The following is a 27,409-nucleotide window of genomic DNA, read 5'->3' on the forward strand; positions in this document are numbered from 1 at the left end:
CTTATTCCCACTCTTCTGTTTCCTCTCTTACTTCCTCACTCATTCTCTCTCTTCTTGCTCTCATATTCCCCCCTCTCCTCTTTTCTCTCTTATTCCCTCCATTCTCTTTCCTCTCATATTCCCTCCATTCTCTTTTCTCTCTTATTCCCTCTCTTCTCTTTTGCCTTATGCCCCATCTTCTCTCTCTCTCTCTCTCTCTCTCTCTCTCTCTCTCTCTCTCTCTCTCTCTCTCTCTCTCTCTCTCCGTCCTTCTCCGTTCTATTTCTTCCCTCCAACACTTCAGGTTTAATCATAAGTCCTCCATTCTCCCTTCATGATTCTTTTCTCTTGCACACATTTCATCCTTTTTCCCTCAACTCTTTCCTCTCCCTTCCTCACTCTTTCCCTTCCCTTCTCTTTCCTCTTGCTTCTCTTCTCTTTCATCACTTCTTATTTTCCTCTTCCTTCTCTTTGCTTCTTCCTTCCATCATCCCACAGCAGCCATGTTGTATCATTTCCATCTTGCATATGAACAATAAATATTTCCCCGCCATTCTCACACCTTAATACCATTTTCTTTTTCTTTATTTTCTTTACGCCGTTTTTCCCCGTTTCTCTGACCCCCTGTCGCTCTCCCTCTCTTCAACCCTCGTCTGTTTTGCATTTTAATTATATCTACATTATTCTCGTTTCTCTCTTACTCCTTTGCTCGCTGACGTAGCCTTGCGTCCCACTCTCTTTCTCTCTCTCTCTCTCTCTCTCTCATGCATTTTTCTAACTAATATGGTACTTCTTTTCTTCCCTTCCGTCTATCACTTCTCCCTTTCCATCCCTTTGATCTTTTTTTTTTCCCTCCCTTTTCTTGTCTATCCTTTCCGTTTTATTTTCTTATCCATCATCCCATCCTTTCCCTCTTCCCTTTCCTCTCCCTCTCTTGCATTTCCTTTTTTCCTCCTCATTTCCTGTCTCTCATTTTCTTCCTTGTTTTCTTCCTTTTTTTTCCCCTTTCTCATTTGTCTCGTCTCTCGTGTTCTCCTATTTTTCCTCTTTCTGCTTCCCTTCCCTCCCTGCGTTTCCCTTCAGTCTCCCTCCCATGCTTTTTTTCTCCCTTTTCTTCACCCACTACTTCCATTATTGTCTTTTCTCCCCTTCGTTCTCCCTCCTGCTTCCTTCCTCGTCTTCTTCCTTTTTCCCCATTCCTCTTCCCTCCCTCCCTCTCCTCCATCTCTCCCCATCTTTCCTCTTGACACCCTCTTCCTTCCACCAGATTACGCCTCCACCACTCCACTGGGATCGCATTGTCTGTACAGTATGGTTCAGAGAAAGTTTTATAGTTTCTGTACAACATCCATTTCCATTTATTTTGTCCCCCCCCCCTCTCTCTCTCTCTCTCTCTCTCTCTCCGTGCTGTGTTAGCTGTTTTTCTGTAGCTGCGTCGTGAAAGAGAGAGAGAGAGAGAGAGAGAGAGAGAGAAAGAGAGGGGGGGGGAGACTGATATGAATGAGCCCAAGAAAAAAGTCAGCCCACTTGTCCCGAGAGATTCTTTCGTGCTCTGTATTGCATGATCTTTCTTTTCTTCCACTCATTTCTCTCTCTCTCTCCCCCCCCTCTCTCTCTCTCTCTCTCTCTCTCATATAGATAGATAGATATATATAGAGAGATGAAGATTAGATGCAGCCAAAATAAAGACTTCAACACAAGGAATCCTTCCCAACTTCAATGACATTGTCTAAAATAAATAAATAAATAACAGTACACATCATCAGGGCCGGATTTACCAATAGGCCAAGTAGGCTTAGGTCCCACCGGTATCTGGAGGCCCACTGAAACTAATTTGTCGCTCAGAGTGCCAGCGTATAACCTTGTTTCAAGTGTACACCGAGTATTTCGTTACATAATATATTCACAACCATAAGGGACCCTGTACAATAAGTATAGGTCTTTATTTTCTGTTCCTTACTCTTCTTTTGTCATCATTTTCCTCTTTCGCCTCAGGTTTTCGTCCTTTTGCACCTGATTTCACATAGGCGCAGAATAAGACTGTACTGTGGCTGCATACCCTTTCCAAACCACTTCTTCGTGACTAGCATCATATATCTAGTGTCAATCTACTTCGCAGTAATCAAGATGGAGAGGTGGTAATTTTAGGGAAAGTTAGATGGAAAGATGGTAGTTTTAGGACTAAAGTAAAAGAGGGATATACTGTAGTTGATATCAGGATGGAGAGCTGGTAATTTTAGGACAAGTTAGAGGAAGAGATCATTTTAGGACAAGTTAGAGAGAGAGAGAGAGAGAGAGAGAGCGAGTTATATGTAGGACACCATACCAGAACGAGAGAGAGAGAGAGAGAGAGAGAGAGAGAGAGAGAGAGAGAGAGAGAGAGAGAGAGAGAGAGGACAATTTAGGTGGAGAGAGGGAAATAGCAGGACAAGTTAGAGGAAAAAAAGGGGTATAGTGGTAATCAAGATTGAGAGATGGTAATTCTAGGGCAAGTTAGATGGAGGGATGTTAATTTTAGGGCAAGTTAGATGGAGTGATGGTAATTTTAGGACGAGTTAGATGGAGAGATGGTAATTTTAGGGCAAGTTAGATGGAGTGATGGTAATTTTAGGACGAGTTAGATGGAGAGATGGTAATTTTAGGGCAAGTTAGATGGAGTGATGGTAATTTTAGGGCAAGTTAGATGGAGGGATGTTAATTTTAGGGCAAGTTAGATGGAGTGATGGTAATTTTAGGACGAGTTAGATGGAGAGATGGTAATTTTAGGGCAAGTTAGATGGAGTGATGGTAATTTTAGGGCAAGTTAGATGGAGTGATGGTAATTTTAGGGCAAGTTAGATGGAGTGATGGTAATTTTAGGGCAAGTTAGATGGAGTGATGGTAATTTTAGGGCAAGTTGGATGGAGTGATGGTAATTTTAGGGCAAGTTAGATGGAGTGATGGTAATTTTAGGGCAAGTTAGATGGAGAGATGGTAATTTTAGGGCAAGTTAGATGGAGTGATGGTAATTTTAGGGCAAGTTAGATGGAGAGATGGTAATTTTAGGGCAAGTTAGATGGAGTGATGGTAATTTTAGGGCGGGTTAGAGAGTCTGTAATTTTAGACCAAGTGAGAGTAAAAAAGGGTTCACTGGCATCCTTGTATGCAGATCAGCTTGGCCAAATGAACTCCACACCCACCGTTCCGGACGCCAATGAAAGCCAGGCAGTGAGTGTGGAGGTGGCGGAATGCAAACGAATAAAACTCATTTCACTCCAAGGGGCGGTACTGGAGGGGGACGCCTTCGTGTGGTGGCACTGATATACTTAGGCGACTCCATTGCCAGGTTATACAAACGTCACTCAACTCACTCCCTCTCTCCTAATTTATTCTCAGTCCCATCTCACTGTCTGTCTCCCATCTCACTCCCTCACCCCCAGCTCACTCCCTGTCCCCCAGCTCACTCCCTGGCCCCCAGCTCACTCCCTGGCCCCCAGCTCACTCCCTGGCCTCCCAAAAGAAGGATGGTAGACTGCAGGAGGAGGGCGACTTCAGCCTGTAGTTCACCGGGTTCAGGGTTTCAGAAGAGCCTGAGTCAGCAGCAGCAACAACAACAACAACAACAACAACAACAACAACAACAACTACTACTACTACTACTACTACTACTACTACTACTACTACACCAAGCGACCGTACTCTTTGCTATCCCTACCTTCAGCTCACAAATTTTTGCATTTCTAGTCACAGATTTTCTTTTTTATTTACCCTTTTCCTACATTGTTTCTGTGTCACTTCTGGCCGTTGCCGATTTTCTTGATACTCCATTTTTTCCAATACTTTTTCTATGCGTTTCTTCAATGTTTTCTTTAATTTCTTTTCCAATACCATTCTTTTTATATCATAAAAAAAAAAAGCTTATTGATTTTTTAACATACCCCTTTTTCCAATATATTTTTTTCCTTTTCTCGTTTCTCTAACATTTTGAAATCCGTAGACTGCCCAGCGTAGATATATTTCCCATAGATTTTGTAACTTTGAAGATGGACCGAGGAGAGAGAGAGAAATGACAGAGTAGGATTGACATCGAGGGGACAACGGGGAGGGGGCAGTTAGGATGGCCGGTTGGGGGGGGGAGGAAGTAGTCAGGTGGTGTTTGGAAAGAGACGGAAATAAGAGAAAAAAATTGGCTTTGGGATTCACGAAGGAACTTGGGATTAATTTTTATCGTAAGATTTTGCAGAAAGGAATAATAATGAGAGAGAGAGAGAGAGAGAGAGAGAGAGAGAGAGAGAGAGAGAGAGAGAGAGAGAGACAGACAGACAGACAGACAGACAGACTAACTGACTGACTGACTGACTGACAGACAGACAAACGGAGACAGATAGAGACAGACAGACAGAGACAGAGACAGGCAGACAGACAGAGACAGAGACAGGCAGACAGACAGAAAACCAGAGATACATAGACAGACAGACAAGCAGACAGAGAAGGGCATGCTTTCAAGTAGCTCTTCAAACCCCTTCAGTACGAGAGGTCGTAAAGCAGAATAAAACCGTCTTGTATTCTCTCTGTCTCTGTCTCTCTGTCTGTCTGTCTGTCTGTCTGTCTCTCTCTCTCTCTCTCTCTCTCTCTCTCTTGTTTTTTCTCCGATATCCTTCACTCTCCTTTCTTCACCCCTCCCTCCTTCATATCTTCCCTTCCTTTCATCTCTCTTTCTCTCTTCTCTGTCATTTCACTCCATTTCACTCTCTCTCCATACAGTATTTTCCTACTCTCTCTCTCTCTCTCTCTCTCTCTCTCTCTCTCTCTCTCTCTCTCCAATACCCTTCCTTCCCTCCTCCCCCCCTCCACTTCCCTTCCTTTCATCCCCCTTTCTCTCTTCTCTCTCATTTCACTCCATTTCACTCTTTCTTCATACCATATTTCTGTACTTTCCATCCATCTCTCTTTTCCTGTCCCCGCTACCTCTTCTCTCGTTGCCTTCTCTTTTCAATTTCTTTTTTGTTTTTTCTTCATAATATTCCTTGTCTATTTTTACTGTGTCCTTCTTTCGTTCCCCCTTTTCTTGCTTCTTTCCTTTTTTCGTTCCTTTCTTCTTTCCTTTCTTACTTTCTTTTTCCTTCCTTTCTTTTGTTGGATATTTCTTTCCCTGCCCCCTTTTTATTCCTTTTCTTCCCGTTTCTCTTTTGTGTATTCCTTCCCTCCTCTCTGTTTCTTTCCCACCCACCGTCCCTTCATCCTCCTTCCTCTCCTTCGTTCTTCCTTCCTTCCTTCCCCTCCCTACTTCCTTCTCTCTATTTTTTCCAGTACCTCCTTTTTTCTATTCTTTCTCCCTGATTTTCCTCCTATGTATCTTCCCCGTCGTTTCCTGTTTCTTTCTTTCTTTCCTTCCTTCCTTCCTTCCTTCCTTCCTCTCTTCGCCTCTCACCTCCTTCTATCTTTTCCTGTCATTCTTTCCTCCTTGTCCCCTGTCTCGTTCTTCTTTCCTACCTCCTTGTCATTTGTTGTTCCCTTGTCTTTCTTTCATTCTTCCTTCCTCCATCTCTCATTTCCTTTCATACTCACTTCTCTCTCCTTCCTCCCTTTCCCTCTTTCCTTTTCTCCACTTTTTTCTCCTTCCCTCCTTTCCTTCCTTGACGTCTTCGTTTGTATTTGCTGTTTTCTTCCTCTCCTTTCCTCTTTCTTCCTGCCTTCCTACCTTCTTTTCTTCCTTCCCCATTTTCCTCATTTACTTTCCATCTTCCTATCTCCTCTTTCTTCCCTATGTGTCTCTTTATTCTCCCCTACCTCCCTCCCTGCCTTCCCGTCTCCCACCTCCCCTGTCAACTTCAAATTTTCTCGTTGTAGTGGCAGACGTCTTTCTTCCTCATCCTCTCCCCTTCGTGTGTATTCAGTTCATGGACACTGGTAAGCCAAGTATTCCACTGCGTCTGCTTCTCACTCCCCTCTGCTGTCTAATGTTCCTAAGCAGAGAGAAGCTTGATAACGTTTCCTTGCCCATATTTGGCTGTTTGATATGGTGCGTCAGGGAGGAAATTGATGAAAGTGCAGTAAGTGTGAAGTAGACTCAGTGTAGTAGTATGGGAGCTTATGTTTCTTACCGTTTCATTACCATACTCTTTCTATTGTAACTTGGCCCAGATTTCCGTCCCTTTGCAGCTTATTTGACATAGCTCGATGGTACAATAGGAATTTATTACAGTCGTACATTCAGACCATGGGACTTTTTTGTGACTAGCATCATATTCTAGTGCTAATACGTCTTTACATCTGAGAATTTAATATGGAGAGACGTCAATTTTGGGCCAACTTAACGTAAAACGAATATAGCCTGGCGTGACAAGAGACTACGATCTGTTATTCGAAAGTGTAAACAGATGCCACGTTAAATCGTCAAGCAAAAATAAACATACAGATAAATTACTTTGTAGTTTTTCATCCCTTTAGTGTGCCGAGTCATTCTGTTTGTTTATTCTTGCTACTTCCAGACGATTTTGGTCATCTTAGGATAAATATTTGAATCAGTGGGGTCAGTAAGAGCTAAATCTAACCCCTCTGGGTAGAATAGTCTCGAGCTGAATAAAATCGTCTGGGGACAGCAAGAACAAAATACAGAATAGCCTACGTTGTTAGATTCAAGAAATTAACCCTTCCAGTGCAATGATATCCTTAATTACTTCCACCTCGCTACCTCCAGACGATTTTCTTCACCTGAGGAAATTTGTATTGGGAGGGATTAAGAAGGCTATATCGACCTCCTCCGAGTTAGAAAAAAAAAAATCAGAAAATCGTTTGAAGTTAGCAAGACAAAATACTAAAAACGTCATTGGATGGAGGAGGTTAATAAGAAAGTCAAAGTTAATCAAAGTGACTTTGAATCATAACTTACCCACTTCTTTTAGGTGATGGAGATTGAGGTGTGTCTTGATTTGTATTCCTGTCTTGTCTTGGAAATTGTCTTGCATTTCTTGAAGTTAGCTTACACAGTCCTTAAGTTTCTAATGCTGAACTTTGCCTTAAGACTTAGCGAACTGAAATGAACGTAATTTTCTCAAACTTTTTATTGTTCTTAATTTTTCCTTAAAAGTTCATACACTTAAAGTGGCTGATTTTTCTTGTTCGTTTTGAGTTGAACTTTGCCTTAAAATTTTGCAAACTCGAAGGGGTCTAATTTCTTAAGCCTTTTCTTACTGAACTTAACCTTCATTTTTTTTTTTTAACTAGGCTTTTCTGTGCCAGGGAATGTTTTCAACCTAACTGTTGAGAGTTTATTTTTCTTAGTCCCTTTTCAGTTTTCTAGTTTTCCTTTTTGTTCTCATTGACCATTACTTTTTCTTCATTATGGCCACCTTTTCTGTTTTTCTTTTTCCTTTATTTTTCTTTTTTATATTCTGTTCAGTATATCAGTCTTGGCGTCACATTTAACAACGATATATTTTCTGTTTTTTCCACATCACTATAAGTTTTCCATTTCATTTCTTAATTTCCACGGATGCCATTGTTTCTGGGGTGAGTTTTTGTTTTATTCTATTCCCACTACACTTAAAACACTGTAAGTAAATAAAAAGCCTGTTAGTGAAATGCATATTGGAATGAAGAAATGTATGGAATGAGTGTATGAATAAATGGGTGGATGAAAGAAGGAAGGAAGGAAGGAAGGAAGGAAGGAAAGAATGAGTGAATGAATGGAAGGAAAAATGGATGGATGAATGAATGAATGAATTAATTAATGAATGCATGAATGAATGAATGAACGATTGACTGAATGGATGGATGAATGAAATGAATGAGTGCATAAATAAATGATTAAATGAATGAAACCTATCGGGATGTGTATTGAACGCGACCAACATTAACACTGACATCTGGATAACGTGAGTATTAGCACTATCTTCTGCCGCAGATGTACGTTAAATAAGCCGTCAAAGGGCGGAAATCTGAGCCAAATTAGGGTAAGAGGACTATAGACCTGTTGCGAGCGTGAGAGGGTTAATTGGTAGATAGATTTGTGTTTAATCTGTATTTCATGATACGCACTATTTTACTCTCGTCAGGCAGATGATGGATTTATTTTTACATTCTTCTGGCAATGCTAAACAGTTTTATTCAGTTTAAAATAGATTTTTCGAAATGGCTGAGTTAGATACAGCCATCATTAATCCAGCGCAAGTAGAGAGCCTTTCCAAACTTGAAAAAAAAAAAAAAAAGTCGGGTGGCAACCTGATTTTAAAAAATAATAATCATAATAATGCATCCTAGCAGTGAACGTACCAACGAGAGATGAGTGAAATAAAGAATACATATTTTACAGAAGTGTTGAATGGGGTCACTAATTAGCAGTCTTACCTACTGAATGAGGTCAAAGTGCAAAAGAACAGGTAGCCTACTTTTAACCCCTTAGCTTCGGGCTCCGTATATGTACTGTGGCAGGGGATGGATGTGTACTGTGGCAGGGAAATATATACTGTTGCAGTTGATGTGTACAGTGGCAGGGGATATATACTGTGGTAGGGGATATGTACTGTGTCAGGGATATGTACAGTGGCAGGGGATATGTACTGTGGTAGGGGATGTGAACTGTGGCAGGGGATATATACTGTGGTAGGGGATGTGAACTGTGGCAGGGGGATATATACTGTGGAAGGGGATATGTACTGTGGCAGGGGATATGTACTGTGGCAGGGGATATGTACTGTGGCAGGGAATATGTACCAGTTTAATATAGTACTGGTATATATGGCTTATACCAGAGGCTCTCTTTTTAGTGCCTGTCCTCCCCCGTCTTACCCAGTCACCGTGTCACACTGGGGAAGCATATATGTTTTGTTTCTGCTTTGCTGTATTGCACAAGCAGTGTAATAGAGGACCGTGAAATAGGAAATACGTGAGAAATTAGTAAATTAAAGTTACTGATTGTGGTTTGTGATACTTTGGCAAGTATTTTGCCTTTTTCAACGCAGTTTTTGAACATAAAAAAATGAGTTGTGACAAGAGAAAACATAACGTAGAATATATAACACAAAATGCTCTGTTTACATAGCCTACATCTCGAACTAGTACCACTTGAAAAAATTCAGATAAGTTATGGACAGTGTTTAGATAGTCTTTATGAAAGTTTGACCTTCTTGCGCGTTGGCATTTGTTATATAACGATATTCTGCACACAACGTTTTGATAATTTACCAAGAATAGCTTAGCGAGCTGTAATTGCCATGTAGGCACTCTTTTTTTTTTATGCAAGAAGGAACCAAAGACCAGAAGCCCGCAAGATTGTTCCCTCCGAGAAATAAACAAAAGCAAGATAACAGAAAGAAAATTGAAGATGGTTAGTTTAACATATGCTACCATTTTGTAAGGTTAAAAGGTGGTTTTTGAAGGGGTCAATTCTACCCCGCGTCACAGGGCAGGGAAAAAATAAGGAAAAAAGAATATATGCCAAGGGGAGAGGGGTTAAGAGCGGCATGTTTAATTTTCTGCTACCACTAGAATATTTTCTTGAGGTTAGACAGGACATAGAAGAAAATGAAGAGGACATAGAAAAAGATGAAGAAAATGTAAGAAGAAAATGAAGAAGACAAGAAAATGAAGAAATGTAAAAAGAAAATAAAGAAAATTTTAAAGAAATGAAGAAAATGTACTAGATAAACCCTCACCAGCCTCTTCACTACGCTATTTCTTGTAAAATCGTCTGGAGACTGCGAAAGAAGGAATAAAGAAAGAAAATTGAAGAAATGACATGGTAGTGCTGAGGTTCCGTGACCTTATGTCAACGGGGTCACGGTCTTACAGAATTAAGATGACTTTGTAGACAGATAGATAGGTAGATATACAGATGGAGATAGACATAAAGATAGGCTCCATATAAAAACTACATTTTATGTAGATTTATTTCTATAAAGCGTCTATACGGTTTTGTGAATTATTAGAATTTGAGGAAAAGCCTCCTGACTCTCTGTCTGTCTGTCTGTCTGCCTACGAAATCAACATTTTACGGAGATTTATTTCTATAAAAAGTCTATACGATTCTATGAAAAGTCTATACGAGTAGCAGGGGTAGGAGCTTCCATCTTTGATGGCGGTCAGAGAGGAAATGACCTGCGGATTAACACCTGACCCATCCTCACTGACTCACCTACAAACGTGACAGTGTTGGAAAGCAACGTTGCCAAGTGTTGTGATATTTATAAAAAGTCATTGTTATTATTAAAAACAACAGACATTTATTACACTATATAACCTTATTTGAGAATTATATACATATATACTGTAAATAAATTTCATTTAGAAGTAGTAAATAGCTGACATGAGAGAGAGAGGTGTGTGTTGGTGTAGATTCGGCAGAGCCATGGGTCGGGGAATTCCCGTGAGGGACAACGCCCAAACGATCTCGATATTTTGGAAAGACTATAGACATCAATTCCCTCCAACCCAGTAATTCTTGTACGTGCCAAACACCTTCTCACATCACCACTTGAGCACCAGTTCCCACCGTCCATTCTGAGAAGGAAAATCAGGAAAAACATAAAACGACAAATGGAAAAATACAAAGAAAATAAAAAGATGAGATAGTGTGCTGGGGAGAAAATGACTGAAAAAGTTTGATAAATGTAGAATGAAAAATGAAACAAAATATTGAGCATAATATAGAGAACTTGTATAATGAAACAAAACTGAAGTATAGCTGAGAAATAAAGGAGGAGGTATGGGAAAATATAAGGACGCAGTTAAATAATATATGGAAACTATTTAAAGATGGAGAGAAAGATGGAGTGAAAAATAAAGATGTGTGTGTCATGCTAGTGAAGAAATATTTAAAAATGATTAGGGGATGCAGGAAAGTGAGACGAAATGGAAACTTAAAGTGAGGGTGAGAATGAGAGAGACGATGAAAAAGGAAGGAAAGGATGAGTGAGTAAAAAATAAATAAATGAATAAACCCAAGTCTAAAGCCAACGAGACGGAAACATAGTAAAAAAGTAAAAGCAAAAACAATGAGAGAGAGAGAGAGAGAGAGAGAGAGAGAGAGAGAGAGAGAGAGAGAGAGAGAGAAGGTAAGTAATAGAATATAAATTGAAGTTGAACACTATGCCTGAAAGTAAGCGAAACGCGGATCAGAGTTTCATGAAGCATTATTATTATTATTATTATTATTATTATTATTATTGTTATTATAATTATTATTATTGTTGTTGCTGTTATTATTATTATTATTATTATTATTATTATTTGTATTATTAAATTATTATTATTATTGTTGTTGTTGCCGAAGTGACGCCTGGAGGTCAAGGAAATGACGTCAAGATGGCTAGGAAGTGACATATTAAGAAAGTAACGTCTGGAGGATAGAGAAGCGACGTCTAAGGGAAGTGACGCCAGAAGGAAGTGATGTCTCGATGGCAAGAAAGTGACATCTGTATGGCAAAGAAGTGACTTATAAAGGAACTGATACAGAGGAACTGACATCTGAATGGAAAAAAAATAAAGTTATGCCAGAATAAAATTGCAGTTTTAATGAAAATTGGTATAAAAATGACAAATTAAATGACGCATAAATTAAAAAAAAAAAAAAGTAACCAAACCTTCAAATCTGTCAAGGAAAAAAAAAATCCCCCCAAAACAGAAGCTGAAGAAAAAAAATCAAAACTGAAGGAAAATTGTGCAGCAGCTGAATAGAATAGAATATAACAATGAATAAAAAAAAATACGTAAGATTAAGAAAAATGCAAGAGTAAAAATGTAAATATTGAATAATGAGTAAGTGGATATGAGGAGCTAAATATCATAATTGAAAATTTTGAATAATACGAAACAGTGGGAAATAATGGGCAAAACGCAACAAAAATGAATGGGTAATCTGAACGAATAACTTTGGCTGAGCGAGAAGACGTGTGGGAAGTGAATAAAAAGAAGTGATTACATGAATACGCAATGACTTGAGGACGAAAATGAAACTTCGATTAAAAAAAATAAAGCTTTGGACGATCAGTTAAGCGTAGATAAATAATGGAACTTATTTAACTGAAGAAACTAGAGCGGGAGGAAACTGAAAGACCCCGGAACGAATAGGGAACTTAGACAATCAAAATTCTAAATGATTAATTGAACGTGGACCCAAATCAAAGTTAGATAATTATAGTCACTGTACCTCAACTTGGCCCATATTTTCATCCTTTTGCAGCTAGTTTCACGTAGCCTAATGACAGAATAAGACAATGCTGTGGCTCTACATTCTTTCTATAGCACTTCTTCATGACTAGCATCGTATTATAATGCTAAACTGCTGCTTGAAATGTGTGTTGAAAAGAGAGAGACGTCAACTCTAGGCCAGGTTAGAGTGAGAATGGTATAGTTTTGGATCATATTCAAACGCAGAAAGAGCTGAAACTTGAATAATGAAACTCAGTTGATCAGTGGACCTTACTGAATCGAGTGAATTTTTATTATTACTGAAACGGGGACGAATATGACGATTGATTAGTCTATCTACCTATTGCCAGACGCCTTAACCCCGGAAGGGGTGGCCATACACAAATCGCCTCCATGTCGCCCTGTCCCCCACCATTTCACTGCCCTGCTCCCAGATCACACTCCCCTCTCTCATATACCTCTCCACTCCATACCTTTTCTCATCCTTGGCCTCCCCCTCCCTCACTCACATACACTCTCCTCGTCAGTCTCTGGCTCTCCATCCTCTCCATATTATTATTTTTTTTTTTTTATAGAAGGTGAACAGAAGAAGGAAAAGCAAATTATATATAAATAAAATAAAAAATAAAACCAGTTATTAGTGACTCGTAGAAAATCATTGAAATTAAAAGTCACAAGAAAAAAATATGTCATCCGGGAAGATTGATTAATTAGTTTTCATATATAAAACCGAATATTAGTAACTCACAGAAAATAATTTGAGTTTCATGTCATAAGTAAAAAGGTTGAATCGGTGCGGTTGCAGATGCAGACCCAATTTTTTTATTATTTTCTTTTTTTTTACTGATGATGATGATGATGATGATGGAACGTACGTGGCCTGCCTGTTATGGCTGCTGACCGCGATCTGTGATATGGGATGCAGGCTAACCATACCTAAAAACCACAGGTGTTCCCAAAATTACCTTCCTTAATTAGGGGTTTTCATACCACTTTTAGATATAAGGTTTAAACATATGACCTTAAGTTTTATTTTTTTTTCCTTCAGACGATTTTATTCAGCCTGAGAAACCGTCTGGAGGTAACGAGAATGAAGTAAACTGTACTAAGAGACTTGCTTGTGTTGTTTTAGACACCTACAGCAGAGAGAGAGAGAGAGAAAGAGAGAGAGAGAGAGAGAGAGAGAGAGAGAGAGAGTCATAGTAATGAAGAGGTTTCCCTTCAGTATGGTGACCTGTTTTATTGGTATATTGTTTCTGCTCTACAGACAATTTTCTTTCTTTCTCTTTCATTTCCTTTTTCATTCTTTCATTTTTATTCTTTATTTTTTCTTCATGTCTTCGCTTTAAAGGAGGCTTCCAGGATGAAAAAGTAGGTGACATTTTTATGTAACTCCTTCTTTTTTGAAAATCTAACATGAGGTGTGTAAGACAATCCAGTGTTAACAAAAAGTTACATAAAAACATCATCATAACAAGGGGAAAATATTAGTAGGAAAAATATATGACGAGGAAAAACGTGGGGGAAAATTGGAAGGAAAATATGAGTAGGAAAAGTATAAGAGGAGGAAAAATATAGGAGTAGGAAAAATATGAGTAGGAAAAGTAGAAGAGGAAGAGAAATACAGGAGTAGGAAAAAATATGAATAGGAAAAGTAGAAGAGGAGGAAAAATATTGGAGTAGGAAAAATATGAATAGGAATATACAGGTGTAGGAAAAATATGAGTAGGAAACATGTAATTAGGAAAAATATAAGAGTACGAAAAATAAGAGGAGACATATAATAGTAGGAAAAATGTGAGTAAGGAAGATATAGAAGTAGGAAAAATGAAGAGCAAAAATATATGTTATCGCAGTGAAGGGGTTATTGAAACATATAATTGATTAATGAACTTGAGAGAGAGAGAGAGAGAGAGAGAGAGAGAGAGATGTAGGTAGGCAGAAAGATGGATGGCTAGATAACACGCATGCAACTTCGGTAATTGATACAACATGGACGATCAGTGAAGCTCAGATCAATCATAAATTTTGAATGATAGGGACAACATTGACTCAGGCGCAACTTGGGCTGATTAATGAACGACGGTGGAGCTTGCTGATGTGATGAAGTATGGCGGTAGCGTTTTTTGTTTTTTTTGTTTTTTTCCCGCGACCTACGAGTGCGGTGGCGTGGTAGTAGCGCTTTGTTTTCGCGACTTACGAGTGCCCCGCGCCTGGGTACGAAACTCAAACGATGTAAAATGAGCCCAGTGAATATCACACGGAGTGTTAGAGAATGTCGAGTAAACCTCAAGTTATTCCTTATGTTTGGATAAAGAATTGGATATGACGATCAGGTAACTTAGGTAATTAATGAAGCTTAAGTAACTAATTGAAGCGTTAGTAGTTAACATTGAGGCTCCTATGACTCACTCAGCTGAAGAAAATCGTCTGGCATTGGGTAGAACATAATGCGACAGACACGAATATGAGTGCTGATGGTAGCAGTAGTAATATTCTCAAGCTGTTTTGACTCGCTCTCAGCTGAAGGAAATCGTGTGGTGTTAGCTGAAATTGAGTACAAGAGTTGTCCCAGCCATGAGAAAATTAATGGAGACAATATTAACACACCGACACCCGTAACTCCTTCTCGGCCGAATAGAATCGTCTGGCGTTGGCTGGAGTTGAGTACTAGAGTTATCCCGACAGTGAGAGGGTTATGTGATTATATGAATGAATCTTGAGTGACTCTCAGTTGTCTGACGCCCCATTCTGTAAGGAGGTGGCTTCGATATGGGGACGTCCAAGTACTTGTGCCCCTATTCAGTAACGACCCCTCTCCACTACACCGCCCTCCCTTATCTGACACCTCGTCTCTCCACCTCATTCTCGGTCTCCCTCTCCTCCTACTGTCCATCTCACCCTCGCACACTTACCGACATTGGAGCTTAAAAATGTATGAAGCTTGGATTTTACCGCATTATGTAACAAATACAAATGTTTATAATTTTCTTGGATCATTAGTGACACTGGATGGCTAATGAAACGTGAAGGAGGATGAATAACCCACTCGTCATTCACTTATTATTCATTTGCTTATATGACCCCCGTTGTACGGACTTCTCTAGGCACCTCCAGAATTAATTAGATTCAGAAAATATCTCTTCCAGTTAATGGGTTGATATAGGCTGCATCAAACACAAACGGTTCGAAAAATCTCGTTAAGATGAGTAAAATCGTTTGCAGGTATCGAGAGCACAATAAAAATAAGCCGCTTGAGGTAATTAATTTAAAACTGAAAATTAGGCCCACCGACTCCTGGATAATTGATAAGATTGATGATGTCAGGTGAAACTTAATTCCTTCAGTCCGGCTATGTCATTTTCATTCTTACTATTTCCTGGTGACTATATTGACAGAAGGAGATGTTTTCCAATCATATTTTTATGCAAAGAAGAAGGAACCAAAGGCCAGAAGCCAGTAAGACACTTTCTTCCAAGAGAAAGCAGAAACAAGATAACGGAAAGCCAAATTCAAGAGCTCTTCATTTCGCATTTAGGTTCATATGCCCAAATGTTATATAGCAAATGGAATGCTGACCTCTAAGTTTTTGTTGTCTTTTTTTGGAACACGTGTGGTTATTAGATATGGTTAGCCTGCATCCCACATCACAGAGTGCAGTCAGTAGCAATACAGGAAGGCTGCAAACGTTCCATCTAACCCACTTGCTTCAGAATTTATCGTCAGAAATAGGAAGCTTGCACTCCACTTTGCAGTGTAAGATCTAAGTATAAGACCAATAGGTAGTTTTTAGTAATCCTTTCACTGATGGAGGTCTTTGTAGGCTGAATAAAAGTGCCCCGTAAAAACAAAAATAAACTACAAATATACGTAATCAGAGTGAAGGGGTTGTGGTTAATCTTTCGCTGTGATGAGACCTCTCTCTCTCTCTCTCTCTCTCTGTCTCTGTCTCTCTCTCTCTCTCTCTCTCTCTCAGACAATTTTGATAAGATTATGAGACAACTTGTAGAGACGAATAGAAACCATTGTTATTATCTAACTCCTTCACTACATGTCCCCCCATAGCTGCAGTAGAGCGTCTGAAGATGAGAAGGATGATAAATATATATAAATAAAACTTGGATGGTTTAACAGAGATGAGGCAAACAGATGTCCAGTGTTTGTGAAACTTGGTAAATAAGGAAACTTTGTGGGATGAAGGAAACGTCTAGTAATGATGCAGGCTGAAAAATAAGAAAAATAATTAGAACACACACACACACACACACACACACACACACACACACACACACACGAGAGAGAGAGAGAGAGAGAGAGAGGGAAGGGAAAAAATGCAGGGAAATAAGATGGGCAAAGAGTGGACAGAACTTTAAAGCGAAAGAACAGATAGGGAGAAAAAGTTAAATGAGAGAGAGAGAGAGAGAGAGAGAGAGAGAGAGAGAGAGAGAGAGAGAGAGAGAGAGAGAGAGAGAGAGAGTAGTAGGAGACAGAACTGAGGTTTTGTGGACGCAAATGGAAAAAGAAACGAAAATTAAGAATATATATAAAGATAAAAAAACATAAGGAGCTCAAACGATTTTTTAAAAAGATTAAATTAATAAAAATAATGGAAAAACAGTCGAAAGTCAGACGAAAAAACAGATTACTAAAGCATGAACTGGGAGAGAGAGAGAGAGAGAGAGAGAGAGAGAGAGAGAGAGAGAGAGAGAGAGAGAGAGGAGAAAATTGTATAATCGCGTGGAGGAAAGTGTGAAAAAAAAGTTAAAAAAAGTTGTGTGAGTCAACTGTGTGAAATAATAATGCCAGGTAATTTGTGTGTGTGTGTGTGTGTGTGTGTGTGTGTGTGTGTGTGTGTGTGAGAGAGAGAGAGAGAGAGAGAGAGAGAGAGAGAGAGAGAGAGAGAGAGAGAGACGTGAAAATCGTGGACCTGCTTGTAAGAAAGAGTGAAAAAAGATAAAAGAAAATTGTGCTGTGTGTCTGAAAAAAAAAAAAATTACGCCAGCTTATTGAAGAGAGAGAGAGAGAGAGAGAGAGAGAGAGAGAGAGAGAGAGAGAGAGAGAGAGAGAGAGAGATGCATGAGCCACTAATAAGATTGTGAGAAACAGGTGTGAAAAATAATGCAGGTAATTGTGAGTGTCTTGAATGCATTAGGGAAAAAAAACTTAGTCTTGTAAAATGATCGTGACGGAAATAAGAGACTTCAGTTGAGAAAATAAGGACTGTGTGTGTGTGTGTGTGTGTGTGTGTGTGTGTGTGTGTGTGTGATGTTAAGTCGAGTTGAAAGAAGATAAAATAGTTGTAGAAGAATACAGAATATGAGAAGACTGTCTCGAAAGAGCCTAAAAAAAAAAAAAAAAAAATCAGCTTGGTTTGAGAAAGTGTAAAATGAATATGACAAAAAATCAGGTTAGGAAATGAAGACGAGATTTAAAAAACAAATAGTTTGTTGATGGAGACAGAATGTAAGTAGGAAGTGTTGAAATCGTTAAGAAAAATCAAGGACAAAAATGAGAGGCTTTAGTTAGAAAATGAGGATGAGATGCAGAAAAGAATCTATCTATCTATCTATAGCCCGACGCCCTAACCCCGCAAAGGGTGGCCGCAGACAAAACGCCTTCAAGTCGCTGTCACCCACCATTCGACTACTCTCCCCCCAACTCACCCCACCCCCTCCCTCATATACCTCTCAACTCCATCCCTCCACCTCATCCTCGGTCTACCCCTTCCTCTCCCTCCCTCCACCTCACCTACATACACCCTCTTAGTCAGTCCTTCATTCTCCATTCTCTCCACATGTCCAAACCACCTCAGTGTATTTCACCTAATCTTCTCAGCTACATCCACATCCACCCCACAACGTTCCTTCACTTTTTCATTCGTCAACCTGTCCCTCCATGTCACTCCACATGCTTCTCTCATGTAACTCATTTCCACTGTTCTCACTCTTGACTTGTTCCCCTCTTGCAAGGTCCACGCCTCGCTTCCATACGTCAGGGTAGGGATCAGAATACTATCATGCAGTGACTTCTTAACTTCCATACTCACCTCCCTATTACTCATCACTGCTTTCCGTGTACCAACAACCATCCTTCCCTGCTGTACCCTTTCACGCACTTCATTCCCCAAAGTTCCATCCTTACTCATCACAGTACCCAAGTACTTGAATGCACTCACATTCTCCATATCCTTACCATCCAACCTCACTGTACATTCTGTGACTTCATTCCTCTCAAACACCATAACTTTACTCTTGTTTACATTAACTTTCAGATTCCTCTTCCTACACACTGTCCCAAACTCATTCACCAGACATTGCGACTCCCATTCATCTTCACTCAATAATACTATATCATCAGCAAACAGCAACTCCGGAATCTTCCAAATCTCACCCTCATTCATTAGAGCCACCACCACATCCACTGCCTTACCTTGCACCTCCTTTACAACCCCATCCATGTATATATTAAACAGCCATGGAGACATTACACAACCCTGTTTCAGTCCCACACTGAGATCAAAGAACTCACTCAGCTCACCATCCACTCGCACCGTAGCCCTAGCTCCTTCGTACATACTCTTCACAGCACTCAACCATTTCCCCTCCACTCCATATATTCTTAATACCTTCCACATACCTTGCCTATCTATTCTGTCATAAGCTTTCTCCAAGTCCATGAAGGCAGCATACACTTTCTTTCCCTTCTCTAGATACATCTCCACTAAACATCTTAGAACTAATATCTGATCTACACACCCTTTTCCCTTCCTAAATCCCCCTTGTTCTTCTCCAACTAGCTCTTCTGTCATATGTCTAACCCTATCAATGAGTATTCTACCATATATTTTTCCAGTCACACTAAGAAGGCAAATACCCCTATGGTTACCAGATACTTCTCCCTCTCAATTTCCTTTGTATAAAGGAACAATTATACCCGATTTCCAGTCCTCTGGAACCCTTCCCTCTTCCCAAGCCAATGTACACAACTTCCATACCCACTCCACTGCAACCTCACCCCCATACCTCAGCATTTCACCACAACTTCATCAATTCCTGGGGCCTTTCCCATCTTGATCTTCTTCATTGCTTCCACTACTTCCGCCCTACTGATCTCTTCCTCCCTCCTCTCATCTCTTCTTCTCCCAGCCATTTCCCAACCACTTATACTTGCACTGCTCTCACTCTTTACATTGAACAAATCCTCAAAGTGCCCTTCCATCTCCTCAATTTTTCTCTCTTCTCCACCAACAATCTATTATTCCTATCTTTCACTCCCCTACTATTTCCCCTTTCACACTGCCTTTCTTTCTTTACCTCCTTCCAAAACAATTTCTTACTCACCCTCCATTTCACACTCAGATTCCTACCAAACTCTTCATCCACTTTCTTCTTACTCTCCTTCACCAGTCTCTTCACCTCCCTTCTGCTCACATATACCTCTCTCTTCTCTCTCTCATATTCTCCCCTTCCTATACTCGCTAACCATTCACTATATCCCTTCTTCTTTTGTTCCACAGCTCGTTTCACCTCATCATTCCACCATGCTGTCCCTTGCACACCCCTGCATCTCCTCCTCACTCCACAAACCACCTCCCATGCTGCGTCTATCTCTTCCGTGAATATCTTACATACGTCTTCCACCCCTTCCATCTGCTCTAGCTCATACCTTCCCAATCTTTCTTCCACTATGCTCTTATACTCCGCCATTTTCTCACTGTCTTGCAAATTCTCCACTCTTCTCACAGGAGCTGTTTCCTCCTGTCTTGCCCTTCGTCTCTTCAACCAATTTCTTTGCAGCTTTACCTTGGACATCACTAGGTGATGGTCCGAGACTCCATTCCCACACCCTCTCCACACTCTTGCATCCAACACTTGTCTTCTCATTCGCTCATCCACACACACGTAGTCTATCAGTGCCTTTCGTTCAACAAGTTCACCACCCATCCTCCTCATTATTCTTCATGTATACCGGTGGATCATCTTATGTCGAAAGTAGGTGTTGGCTATTGCCAATCCCTTACCAGCACAGATGTCCACCAAAGCACTACCATTCCCATCTACTTCAGCTGGCACACCCCACTGACCAACCACTCCATCCACTCGTACATTCCCAGCTTTGCCATTCATGTCTCCAATCAAAAGCACTCTCTCGCTCCTCTCAGATTTGTCCATACACGCTTCTACTCTCGCCCAAAACTCATCTTTCACTCTTGCCACTCGGTCCTCTGTCGGAGCATACGCACATACAATCGCCCACGCTTGTATACCTACTTTAATCATCACCCATACAATCCTTGCACCCATTGTTCAATACTCTCTTATATTCTCCTTCCACTTCTTGCTTATCATCAGACATACTCCCTCTCTTGCCCTCTCATTCTCGTTAACTCCCGCACATATACCTAAACCATATTCCCACTCTCTCACCCTTTCACCTTTCCATTTAGGTTCAGTCAATCCACATATATCCACTCTTGCATCCTCAAGCACCTGCACAATCTCTCTCTCTTTCATTTCATCATTCACTTCTCTCACATTCCACGTCCCCACCCTAAGAATGTCCTTTGTCCGTTCCTTAGTCGTCAACTTATGGTCCGTCCGGGTCCGAGGCGCTTTATTTGCTTGTTTAGTTAGTTCTTTTTACAGTGTGGGGCACTAACCCACCACCAACCCTTTTAGTCGCCTCGTACGACCAGCAGGGATACTGGGGGAGTATTCTTGAACCCCCCCTACCCCCGGGGGGTGGATATGAGAAGAGTTGTTTGGTTGAAGGACTTCGGATGTGAAAAGAGTGAAGGGAAAATGTTAGGAAAAATGAAACGGAGATTATGTAAAAAAAGGAAAATGAAGAATGTCAAAAAGTTCAGTAAGATGAGACATGGCTAGGTAGGAAGTGGTGAGAGCGAGGATGAGTGAGTGAGGCAGTGTGAGTGAGGATGGAAGTAGGGGTGGCTGAGGCAGGGTGGGTGAGACTGATCAAGCGAGGCAGGAAGTGGTGAGAGTGAGGCAGAGTGAGTGAGGCTGGAACTGCACTGGGTGAGGCAGGGTGAATGAGGGAGGAAGTAGTGTGGATGAAGTAGGAAGTGATGTGGGTAAGGCAGGGAGTCGCGTGGGTGAGGCAGGAAGTGGTGTGGGTGAAGCAGAATGAGTGATAAAAGTAAGATGCAAACATATGAGGAATGAGAAGCAGTAAATATGCAAATGAAGTTAGTAAATAATAATCCTCTTGTGAAACTGTGAATAGAAATAAATACGAAGTGGACCAAAGTTTAAAGAGATAGATAGATAGATAGATAGAGAGAGAGAGAGAGAGAGAAACTTAAGACGCAAGCAGCCAGGAACAAAGTCACTGTCATTCCTTTCAGTACGATGACTCCATTTATTTTATTCTTCCAATATTCAGACGATTTTATTCAGCACAGGGGAGATTTTTCTAGCTATAGGGCCTAGGTAAATCCTCCATTAATCCCTCCACTACCAAGAAAATCTCCTAAGCCCAATGAAATTCCTGAAAGATGAAATACGGGGAAATTCATGTATAATTTTGTGCGGGGGACGACTCAGTCGGCTTTATAAATGTCTATCCTGCATTACTTATTTCCTGCTCTCACACTCACACCCAAGCCCACATCAGCAGGTTGAGCCGTCCCCGCAGCACACTAGATGCGCTATTTACGGACCACCCTACATAAAAACACGTCATCGTATGGAAGGGGTTCATGAGGCAAGCAAGGTAAAGGCGAGGTGAATGATGAAATTTGAGGTAAAGATGAAGTATGGAAGATGGCGTGAGGGTTAGGCAGAGGAATGATTGATGGTTGAGGAAGAGGAAGGGTGAGGCAGGGTTAAGCAGCTGAGGCAAAGAGGAAAGGCAAGGTCAGGCAGTTGAGGAAGAGAGGAAAGGCAGGGATAGAGGGTGAGACAGGAAGGAATATGTAAGGAAAGTAGGACTGACCAGTGGGAAATATGGTAGGTTAGGCAGAGTGAGGCATGGTGTGAAGGTGGGTGAGGTGTGTGAGGCAGGTATTGTGTGTGAGGCAGTGTATGGTGACTGGGGCAGGTGGTAAATGAGGCATGGTATGGTATGTGAGGCAAGGTGAGGTATGTGAGGCCGAGTGAGGTATGAGATGCTGGACCATGGGTGAGGTAGGGTGAGGTTTATGAGGCAGGACCATGGGTGGGGCAGGGTGAGGTTTATGAGGCAGGACCATGGGTGGGGCAGGGTGAGGTTTATGAGGCAGGGTGAAAATGTTAGGAATAGTGAAAACAGAAACTGACTAGGAGAGCAAATTGAGGTCAGAGTGAGGTATTGAGGCAGACTGTAGTTAAATAAAATATATGGGGAAGAATGTGGTGAATTATCCAGTCTAATAAGTGAGGCAGGTTCAGGTACGTGAGGCAGAGTGAGGCAGGTTGAGACGAGTGAAGAGGTGAGGCAGAGTGAGGCAGGTTGAGACGATTGAGGCAAGTTGAGGTTGGTGGGAAGGTTCGGCAGGGTGTGTCATAGAAAGGATAATTGGGTAAAACGTGTGAGGAATACTGAATGAAATAAGCAACCGGAAGTGAGTGAGGCAGGTTGAGATGAGTAAGGTAGGGTGCGGCAGAGTGAAATTAAGCAGCCGGAAGTGATTGAGGCAGGTTGCGATAAGTAAGGTAGGGTGAGGCAGAGTGAGGTAGGGTCAGGTAGGGTTAGCAGGGTGAGACTAGGTAAGGTAGACTGAGAAAGAGTGAGACTGAGTGAGAAAGAATCAGGAGAATGAGGAAGAGTGTCAATAAAAAGAGTGAGAAAGAAAAATATGATTATATTTTGTCAACCCTAAGTGAGTGGGTAGAGTGAGGCAGAGTAAGGTAGGTTTAGGTGAGTGAGGCAGCTGAGGCAGAGAGAGGTAGCTAAGACAGGGTGAGGCAGGATGAAGCAATGATGATAGATGAAATACAATGAGAGAGAGAGAGAGAGACGGTGAATCAATCAACCAGAAGTGAGGTAGGCTGAGGGAGAGTGAAGGCGAGAGAGGCAGGATGAAGGTAATTGAGCGTTGAGTGAATTACAGAATAATGAAACACAGCTTGAGGCGAGGGAGGCAAGGTGAGGAAGGGTGAGGCAGGGTGAGGCAGGTTAAAGTTAATTTGATCACATGAACAAAGCAGAATTCAATAAATAATCCCTGTGAAGCAAGTGAGGCAGGTTGAGGTAAGTCAGGCAGGTGAGGATATGAGGCAGGATGGGGATGTGAGGCAGGGTGAGGATGTGAGGCAGGGTGAGGATGTGAGGCAGGATGGGGATGTGAGGCAGGGTGGGGGTGTGAGGCAGAATGGGGATGTGAGGCAGGATGGGGATGTGAGGCAGGGTGAGGATGTGAGGAAGGGTCAGGATGTGAGGCAGGGTCAGGATGTGAGGCAGGGTGGGGATGTGAGGAAGGGTGAGGATGTGAAGAAGGGTGAGGATGTGAGGCAGAGTGTGGATGTGACGCAGGGTGAGGATGTGAGGCAGAGTGAGGTTGTGAGGCAGAAGAGAAAGTGAGGCAGGGTGAGGAAGTGAGGCAGGGTGAGGATAGTTTTATTAAATGAAGTAAACAGAAAGCAATAAATTAACCACCTGAAGTGCGTGAGGCATAAGTGTGGAAGGTTGAGGTAAGGCAGGTTGAGGTGAGGAAGGCAGGAAAGAATAGTGAGGCAGGTTGAGGTAAATAAGGAAGGTTGAGATGATTGATTCAGGTTGTGATAAGTGAGGCAAGTTGAGATGAGTGAAGCAGGTTGAGATGAGTAAGGCAGGTTGAGCCAGAGCAGGGTACGGTGAGAGAACTAAGTAAAATGAGTAAGACAGAATACAGTAGAACAGGCAGCTGACCTAAGTGTGGCAGGATGAGGCAGATCGAGGCAAGTAACACAGACCGAGGCAGGCTGAGGCAGGCTGAGGTTAGCATGATAGAATGAGGTGGGCAGCATACAGCAAATCAGCTCTTCAACCCGATCACGTATTAATTTCTATTAATTTCATCCATGCTGATGCCAGACGGTTTATTTAAGACTTGTGGACACTTTTCTGACTGGAGGGGTTAGTTGCAGCCTTCAGTAACACTTTCACTCCAAATATCTCTCTTTAATAGAATATATATATATATATATATATATATATATATATATATATATGTAGCGAAAATAAAATGAAAAGAATGTGTCTGCATGAAAAGACTGATAAACCTAATGTGGGTGAGGATATTGAGGTGAGGCAGAGTGAGGCAGGGTGAGGCAAAGTGAGGCAGGGTGAGGTGGATTAAGGCTGGGTAAGGCAGGGTAAGGTAGGGGTGGGCGGATGAAGGTGTGAGTAAAATTTGTCAGACATTATCACACTGTACTTTGCAGACTGAACTGAAGGAGACAGATTGAGTGAGAAAGAGTGAGTTGGGATGAGGATATATGAGTAAAGTAAATCAGGCAGTATGCAATGAAACACACAACGTGAATGAGTGAGCCAAGTTGAGATGAGTGAGAGAAGTTGAGGCAAAATGAGGAGGGACAAAGTTTTATGAGTACAGTAAGTCTATATGACTAAAACTGTGTCAAAGAATACAGTGATCTGAACACCATGAAGTGAAGGAGGCAGGTTGAGATGAGTGAGGCAGAACGAGGTGAGTGAGGTAAGTGAGGAAGAGTTAGGCAAGGTGAGGCAGGAAACGTGCCTGTGAGCGCTGCGGGTGAGCGAGGCAGCACGCCCGTCCGTGATGCTGGCGGCCACACGTCTGAACCGCTGCCTAACCCACACCCCGCTGCCTTACCCTCCCTCTCTCTCTTCCCTGACTTACCTCTCCTTCCCTCCTCTGCTTAACTTCTCCCTCCCCTCCCCTCAAACCTCCCCCCCTTTGCTAACCCCTCCCTTTCCTGCCTAACCCTTTCCTCCCCTGCTTAACCCTACCCTTTCTCTTTCCAATACCCCTCCCATCCCTTTCCTAATCCTCTTCCCCTCCCCTTCCTAATTCCCTTCCCCTCCCCCTCCTAACCCCCTTCCCATCCCCTTCCTAATTCCCTTCCCCTCCCCTACCTAATCCCACTCCCCTTCCTTTCCTTGCCTTACCCCTCCCTCCCCCTCCTTCTGCCTTTCCCATCCCTCCCCTTCCCTCTCCCACCTTACCCCTCTAACCCCTACCCTCCCCTCACCTGCATAACCCCTTCCCTCCCCTGCCTGATTCCCCTCCCCCATCTTTTGCCATACCTCCCCTTCCCATCCTTCCCCAGCCTCACCACTCCCCACCCCTACCTCACCCCTCTTTCCTTTTACATACACCTTATACCCTGTACACCACTTCCCCATTTTATATTTCTTCCCAGTCTATAACCATTCTCCTATCTCACTTCCTTACGCCGCCTCTGTTACCCCCCGCCGGCCTCATCCCTGCCCTGTCTCATCCGTATCCTCACTTCACCTCTCCTTTGCCTCACCCCTCCCTTGCCTTCCTCACCCCAGCTCAGCCCTGAATGCTTCACCTCTCCCCTGCATGCCACATCCCTACTCTCCCTCCTTCCATCATCTACTCTCCCTCACTCCATTCTTTCAACTCCCTCTCTCCATCCTTTTCATTTTTTTTTTAATAACAGAACGGAGGAGGGAAAAACAAATGAATAAAAAAAAAAAATAATCCGTACACCAGATTTCTGGTGTCCTCTGTTCATAAAATATCGGTAACAGTTAGACCTGAACAGCTGTGGGTTGAAATTTGGAGGGAAACAACTCTGAGGAAGCGAGTTCCAGAGAGGTGCAGTTCGGAGAATGAAAGAATTCTGAGAGGCAGAAGTTCTGCAATATGGCTGAGTGACATTCCAGTCAAGCGCTACCAGATGCCCGTGTAGCACGAGAGAAGGCATGCAGAGGTGGCATCATGGACGCAACTTCGTCTGAGCATTTGCCATAAAAATATCTGTAATATAATGCAAGGGAGGCAACATTCCTTCTTACTTGCAGGGGAGGTAGTTTATTTGTAATGGCAGGGTTGTTAATAATTCTAACAGCTTTATTCTGAATTTTGTCTAGTCTTTTTAATGCAACCTCTCCACATCCATTCCACAAGGATGAGCAGTATTCAAGCTGAGAGCGCACATGACTCTTATACTGTAAATTATAGCCAACTGCTCATCAGTAAAGAAGTTACGGACTCTGCACAGTAATACAAGTTTCTTTGAGGCGATTTTAGCAAGTGATTTAACATGAGAGGTCCAGCTGAGGGCATTGTAAAGTGAGACGCCAAGAATTTCCATACTTTTGGAGATGGGAATATTAGTAGCACTGAAGGTAATGTACGAATCTGGCAATATCTGTCTATTAGTAAATTGTATATATTGAGTTTTCCAAGCATTAAATTATTTAATTTTCATACTCTCCCTCTGTCCATCCCCATTCTACCCTTTCCATTACTCCCTTCCTCCATCACCATCCTACTCTCCCTCCATCCCCTTCAAACAGTCCCTCCTTCACCATCCCTTTCCTACTCACCCGTCATATTCATCCTTATCCAATCCTCCCTTTTCATTCTCCTTCCTGTTTCACTTATCTCTGCTCACTATTTGTCTTGTTTCAGTCGGCTTGTTCACCCTTATTCCTGTTTTCACTTGTTCCTGCTCTCTCTTCCTTCTTTTTCACTGTTTTTCTTCCATATGTGTTTCAGTTTTCCCTAATCATACCTCTTCTTATTTCACTTAATTGGTCACCCGTATCTTCTTTCATTCATCCTTCTTCTTCATCAGTTTTCCAGTCCATTTCATCCCTCTTAACCAATTTTCCTGTTTTCTTTATATATTTCTTTCACCATTAATCTTTGTTTCACTTTTTCCTGTTGCTCTTACTCTTTCCCGTTTACCCTCTATATTGTTTAATTATTTCATGCCTGTTCACACTTTTTTCTTGGTTTGCTTTTCCTTCTGGTATTTTCTCCTGTTTCTGTTTTTTTTTCTTTTTTCACCTTTCGTCTTTAATGTGTTTTGTTTCACTCCCTCCTTGTTTTATCTCTTGTCCTGCCTCACCCCTCACCCTTCCTCTCCTTCCTCTCCCTTCCATCTGCCACACCCCTCCTCCTGCCTCACTTTTCCTCCTGCATCACCCCTCCACCTGCCTCACCCCTTCCCCTACCTCATCCCTCCTCCTGCCTCACCCCTCTTCTTGCCTCATCCCTCCTCCTGCATCACCCCTCCTTCTACCTCCCCTCTCCTGCCTCACCCCTCCTCCTGCCTCACTCTTCCTCCTGTATCATCCATCCTCCTGCCTCACCCCTCCTCCTACCTCACCCCTCCTTCTGCCTCACCCCTTCTCCCTC

This window comes from Coenobita brevimanus, chromosome 111 (assembly GCF_032717465.1).
Source record: "Coenobita brevimanus isolate Jiangsu-jjx chromosome 111, ASM3271746v2, whole genome shotgun sequence".
Classification (NCBI taxonomy): domain Eukaryota; kingdom Metazoa; phylum Arthropoda; class Malacostraca; order Decapoda; family Coenobitidae; genus Coenobita; species Coenobita brevimanus.